Here is a 7500-nt window from a genome sequence, read left to right on the forward strand (position 1 = left end):
CTGGCCACAGAAGCAAGTTCCTTATCTTCACATATTTGAAGACTTTGCAAGTACTCTAAATCCTTGCGAGGTGCAGTAGATGCAGTTGAAGAATTAAACCTGTTAGGAACGTAGTACTGCTCGGCAAATTCTGCAAATCACTTCACTGATGACTGCTCCTTCTTTGTCATTTTAAATTGTAGCTTGAAGAGCACAATTTTAACTGAATAGATCACCTTTGCCATCCAACGTGCTCGATGCACTGCTCCAGGCTGCTTGGAGCTGATGCCTGTTGTGTCACCTCCTAAATATGCCACTGATAGTTGTAAAAGTTCTTTGTAATCTGCGCGAGGATGATGACATTTCAACTGATCCTGGCAAAAAAATGAGCACAAATTTTTTCGAGGGAAGACTTGCACTATGTGCTTCATATGATGAAGTATTGATACTCTCCCATGAATTTCGGAGACGTTTGAATAATGGAATTTCTGGTCCAGATGAATCACCAAAACACTTCTGAAATACATCAGACACTATCATTTCGTTAATATGATGCCTGCAAGCAAAACGAAGAAGACTTCTGTTTAGTTTTGTTTCTATTGCCACACATGCACCTTTCTTACGACCAGTGTTACTAGCAGTAGTATCAAAACACATGGCCTTAACGCTGTCTTTAATATTCCAATCTTCAAGATATTCCACAACTGCTGCTGCTATTTGATCACCTGTACCTGACATTAGTTTTGGTATTCCCAAAAGTTTAGAGTTGCCCCCACCAGACACTAACACAGGCAATCTGTCTACATTTTCAGTGCCAACTAAATCAGGCATTAATTTGCCATCCCAGTGGACTGTAAGAGGCGCATCTGTAGTGAATGATTGTTTCATGATATCAGCTATTTCTTTTCAGATTTCATTTCTTTCTCTTTGCAGAGTAGTCTTACTTATGATTATCTCACCAATATCTTTTCCAAGGGTTAAGGCTGTTGCTGATATTACTCTTATTGCATTACGATCACTCATCTTCGTTCTGTCTAATGCAGCCACTAAGTCAGGTGAAGAAATTTTCTCCCTTAAGTTTCCAGATATGCATTTTATATAGTGACCAACAAAATGCAACTATTGATTTATTTTCAGCTAATACTTACTCTGAAAAAAAAAATAAACATTAATATATTTTTACATTCCTCTTACGCTAACATATGTGTAAAAATAAATGTTAGCTGTGGCACTATTAAATACAGTTATATTTTGCTGCAAATTCACACAGATTATTTTTTCAACAAGCCTCATAATATCTGGGGGTGAGACAAAAGTTTTTCAAAAAATTAGCTTTTTGGGCCAGTCATGTATATATATATACATATATATATATATATATATATATATATATATATATATATATATATAATAGAGCACAGAAACTGTGCTCTATTCTAACTCCCTACACTCCCGCCACCTATAGTCTACAATCTACATCTGATTTCCTAGACATTATTAAGGCAAACTCTGCTAAAGGTAGAATCGCTTCTCTTGATGTGGAGGGGTTATACACTAATATTTCCGTAGATCGAACAATTGATTACATCATCAATAAAGTGTACCACGATAACACTACACCTATACTTGACATTCCAGAACTTACACTACGTAAACTGCTTGAATGCTGTACAAAAGAAGTCCCGTTCACTTGCCCCCGTGGAAACAAATATTGCCAAATTGATGGAGTTGCAATGGGTTCCCCCCTTGGAGTATTAATGGCAAACTTCTTCATGGGCTGCGTAGAAGAAGAAGTATTCAGTAAAACAGAAAAGCCAGATATTTACTGTAGATACATTGATGATGTCTTCATTAAAACCAATAACAGCAATGAAGCTGAAAAACTCCGCCACCTATTACAAGAGACATCTGGACTCACTTTCACTATGGAAGATAGCATTGACGGAGCTTTACCCTTCCTCGACCTCTTAGTGAAACAAAATGAAAATTCTTTTAATACAACAGTGTACACAAAACCCACTAACCCTGGACACTGCCTTAATGGATCCAGTGAGTGCCCTCAAAGATATAAGGACTCTACCATCAGTGCCTATATTCGAAGAGCACTAACTCACTGCAGCACATGGACACAAGTGCATGATGAAATCGAACGTTCCACTCAAGTTCTGATCAATAACGGCTTCAATGAAAAAGAGATACATTTTCAAACAAAGAAAATAATGGACGGCTGGCATAACAACAACAATGATAAACAAAATAAAGAGAAAATCAACATATATTATAAATCCACTTTTTCGTCAGCTTATAAAGAAGATGAACGCATTATGAAGCAAATTATAAAAAGAAACATTAAACCAGTCAATCCAGAAAAAATACTAAATCTAGTGATTTATTATAAAACTAAGAAAACTAGCCACCTTCTTATTAGAAACAGCCCCCTACAAGAGAGAAAGGAACTTCAGAAATCACATGCCATCTATAGGTTCACATGTACACGAGGGAACTGTGAAGCCCTCCCATCCACCTATATTGGCATGACGACAATGAGGTTATCCCGTCGCCTCTCATACCACCTGACATCTGGAGCCCCTAAAAATCATTTAAGAGAAGCCCACGGCATAACACTAGTAAGAGAGACACTAGAGAAAAACACAGAGATTTTGGATTTATGTACTGACGATAGACGCCTCCCAATTTTAGAAGCGTTGTACATTAAAGAGTTGAGCCCAAACCTAAATGTACAAGCAGAAGACCTCAGAGCCCTTCCAAGCATGAGACAAACCGTTACAAATAAAAACATGAGACATAACACCACAAACGCCAATACGAGACAAAACGCCACTCGTCCAACTACGAGACAAAACGCCACATTCCGCCACAACACAAACCCGGAGGCTCCCTAGCGCACGTGACATTTCGTCCCTGCCCGTAATACCAGGTGACCTCCCCCAGTGATTAGCAAGTATAGTAACTCTAGTATAAAACTTAGATATTTACTAGAATCTTCGGATTAATTCTTATCCCTATATCTACTGAAGAAGGGTCTTGAACCCGAAATCGCGATCTAGCTAATATGACTACATACAGCCAAGTCATAAATTTCCTTCCTAAGGAAAACAAATCCTTAATAAGGTATATGGAAAATACCTTTAAGAAAATTATTAATGCACAACTAGCCATCACTTTTAATGAAACATATATATATATATATATGTATATATATATATATACATGTATATACCAAAGGATTTTTCCCCCCTACAAGGGAGGTAGCCAAAAACAAAGGCATAGAAACGAGTCCCAACCATTCCATCCCCTACAAACTCCACTCCCCTCTACCATCCTCCCTCCCTCTTACCTAGGCAACTCCTGGATGACGGGTCATCCCTACATCTTGTCCATGCCCTGGGTCAGAATCAGTGTCGCAAGGCACACCACATTCGCAGTAAGGCCGCTTCATTAAATCGGTGACCACCCTCTCCGTCCCTTCATGCGTCAATTTATTTCTCATACATATTCCCTCACACCCCATCCCCACTCACTCCCCCTCATGCATCACAGCATTATCCATACACAATCATTCTTCACTCACCCCTATCTTCTATCCTCTCCCGTCCTTCTTCAACAGACATTCCCCTTTTTCCCAATGCCCATTTTACCCCATCCCTCCATCTCGTCCTAGGTCGCTCTCTCATGTTCACTCCTTCCACCTCTGCCTTCCACACCTCTTTTACTAGTCTTTCTTCACTCATTCTCTCCATATGTCCAAACCATCCCAATACTCCTTCATCAACCCTATCACCCAACTCCCTCACCTCGTCTCAAACACATTCAAACTCCTCATCTCTTCCTCTCTCGTGTTCCATGTTTCTGCCCTGTACAGTGTTGTCGGCACAATCACTCCTTCATACAATCTCCTCTTAGCATCCATTTCCAAATGTCTATTTCTCATAACACTTTTTAATCCACCAAGGCATTTACTCGCTTCTCTCAATCTACATTCTACCTCCACCTCCACTCTTCCCTTTCTTGCCACATTTGCCCTCAACTATCCACTTCCTTCAGTCTCTCTCCCTTAATACTCACTTTCAGTCTGCTGCCACTTTCTCCCCTTGTACATCTCATCACCTTATATTTACTCACATTTATCTTCAACTTCCTTCTTTCGCCCACCTTCCCAAACTCTGTCACTAACTTCCTCAATCCCTCCTCTGTTCCTGCCACAAGCTCAGTATCGTCAACAAACAACAACTGGTTTATATCCCACTTTTCTCCATTTTCTTTAACCATCTCTAATCCCTGACCCACTACCTTTGCATTGACCTCTCACACCACACCATCCATGCATAAATTGAACAGCCAGGGCGACATAACACATCCCTGAGAAAGTCCCACCTTTACCTCAAACCACTCACTCTCTCCATTCGTAATCCTAACACAAGCTCTACTACTCTCGTATAAACTCTTGACTGCTCTTAACAGATTTTATACTATCCCATATATCTACAATACCTCCCACAGTGCCTTCCTGTCTACCCAGTCATAAGCCTTTTCCAGATCCATAAAAGTACAAAATACATCCTTAACTTTTCCTATAGCTTTCTCACATATCTGTCTTACCACAAAAATCTGATCTACACAACCCCTATATGCCTTAAACCCACATTGTTCCTCACCAATTACTCCCTCTGTTCCTCTCCTAATTCTCTCAATCAATACCCTTCTATAAGCCTTCCCAACTACACTTAATTTAACAAGTTGATCCCTCTGAAACTACTACACTCACACTTGTCCCCTTTTACCTTGTAAAATGGAACTATACCCTCTCTTAAACAAACATTAAATAACCTCACCAGCCAGTCCACCATTACTCTATCTCCTTCTTTTAGACATTCTGCATGACGTCCATCCAACCCAGGTGCCTTACCTGCTCTCATCATCTTAACAACTGCCTTCACTTCATCTTTCCTTATTTCTCCTCCATTTTCCTCACTTATCATTGTCATTTTCTAAGCCCTTCCCACTGCAACTACCTTTACCTCCCTATCCTCTTTCACATTTAGCAACTCCCTAAAATACTCTGCTCACCTTCCCCTCAGTGCCTTCTCTTCTATTATCATCTCTCTATCTGCACCTTTTACATTTTCTTCTCTACTTGACTCACCTCCTCTTCCTCTCTTAATTATTTTCTAAATAATTTTTATTAGTTTCAAAAGTTTCTGTCATAATCTCACCCCATTTCACATATGCTCTCCTCTTTGCCTCCTTTTCTTATGCTTTACTTCTCTTCTCTTTACTTTGTACCTCTTATATCATTCCCTTGTCCTAATTTGTAACCAATCTATGAAAGCCTATTTCTTCTCTTCTACAACCTTCTTTGCTTCCTCATCCCACCACTCACTACCCTTCCTTCTATTTCCTCCCGTCCTCCTTGTTCCAAACACCATCTTTGCACACCTTATGACTCCCTCCTTGAACCATCACCATTCTTCCTCCACTCCTATTTCTACTCTATCCTTCCCTCCCTTCCATTCCTTTCTCAGCATATTCTTGTACTCCTTCTCCTTTTCTTTCTCATTTAAGTAGTTCACTCTAAGTACCTCCCTACCTTCTGTCTTTTTCCTCTTTCTCCACCTATCCTCCACTCTCAACTTACCTTCCACCAAAAAATTATCTTATATGCCCCCACTCTCTCCCCTAAAAAATGTACATCTTTAACTCTCCCTACTATACTCCTGGTTACCACTATATAGTCCATTAACGCTCTATCTGTCACCCTTCCATCCACCACCCTCTCCCATGTGTACTTAAGCTTGACTTTCTTCCTAAACACTGTATTTGCTCTCGAGTCGCGTCTCCGCCATCAGCTCTCCACTACAATTTTTTCCTGGAACTCCATACTTCCCAATCACTCCGTCTATTAGTTCATTTCCTACCTTAGCATTAAGGTCTCCCAATACAACTACATTGACATTTCTCCCTAATCCCTCTATGCACTCTATCCATCCAAAAAGCCTCCCTTTCCTCTACACTCTTGTCACTACCAGACCCATATACACTTACAAAAACAAAGGATTACAAAGGCGGAACATGCCGACAGGAGACCTTTTGGTCTATATCTATGTCGGGTGTGAAAAAATCATACATACATACATACATACATACATACATACATACATACATACATACATGCATACATACATACATACACCAAAGGATTTTTCCCCTGACACGGGGGGGGGGGGATAGCCAAAAAGAAAAAGGCATAGAAACTACTCCCACCCATTCCATTTCCTATATATTCTATTCCCCTCCATCCTCCTCCCTCCCTATTATCTTTGCACCTCCTGGATTACGGGTCATCCCTGCATCCTGTCCACTGCCCTGATAAATAAATGAATAAATGAAAAATAAAAACTATGATAATGTAAATAATAAATAAAATACATAAATGCATAGGTATAGTTAAACAATAAACAAACAGGTAAAGAGTAAATAATAATAAATTGACATATAACTAATAATAAATGGAAATAAAGCAAATGATAATAAACAGACAAATGATAACAAAACAAATAAACAAATAATATTGAATAAATGATAGTCATTACAGCATCTTGCATAGGTGTTTATCTAAGTGATTATTAAAGCTTCGAACTGAACTACACTGCCTCTGTAGGAAGTTTATTCCATTCATTAACTACATGGTTGGCGAAGTTGTTTCTACCCACTTCCAAATTGAATCTATTTCCGGACAGTTTGAGACCATTGTTTCTTGTCTGATTCTCATTCAGGGTAAAAATTTTGTCACTTTTGATGTTGTCAATTCCCTTTAAAATCATAAAGACCTGTATCAAGTCACCTCGGAGTCTACACTTTTTTAGGGAAAACAAATCAATATGTTTTAGCCTATTTTCGTATGATTTATTTCTGATATTTAGAATCAGTTTTGTTTCTCGCCGTTGTACTTTTTCCAATCTGTCAATGTCTTCAATGAGATTCGGTAACCATGAGGAAACAGAATATTCCAAATGTGGACGAACTAACGATTTATATAGCTTGTTAATGAGTGATGGACTTTTAAAGTCAAAAGATCGCGCAATCAGTCCTAGAATCTTATTTGCTTTGTCAGAGACTGAAATACAATGCTTAGATGATTCGAGATCGTTACTGATAATTACGCTGAGATCCTTTTCACTATCCACTTTTGTTAACAAATTTCCAAATAACTTGTAATCATACTTATTGTTATTTCTACCTATGTGCGTTACCTTGCATTTGTTTGTGTTAAATTTCTTTTTTACACGTTTTGAATTTCAATATCATGCACATTATAATTATGTTTTTTTATTGACACCTTGCTCTATATCGATATGTGGTCCTTCATTGACATTCAATGCCTCATTAACATTTCTCCCATCAAAATTAACATTTCCCCCCTCACGGACATCTGGTCGCTCACGGTTATCCGATCTCTTTTGTACACTTTGTCCCCCTACGTGACTGCGTTTCGCACCGGCC

Source organism: Oratosquilla oratoria, chromosome 14, assembly GCF_046742065.1.
Source record: "Oratosquilla oratoria isolate Oo_2021 chromosome 14, ASM4674206v1, whole genome shotgun sequence".
Taxonomy (NCBI): domain Eukaryota; kingdom Metazoa; phylum Arthropoda; class Malacostraca; order Stomatopoda; family Squillidae; genus Oratosquilla; species Oratosquilla oratoria.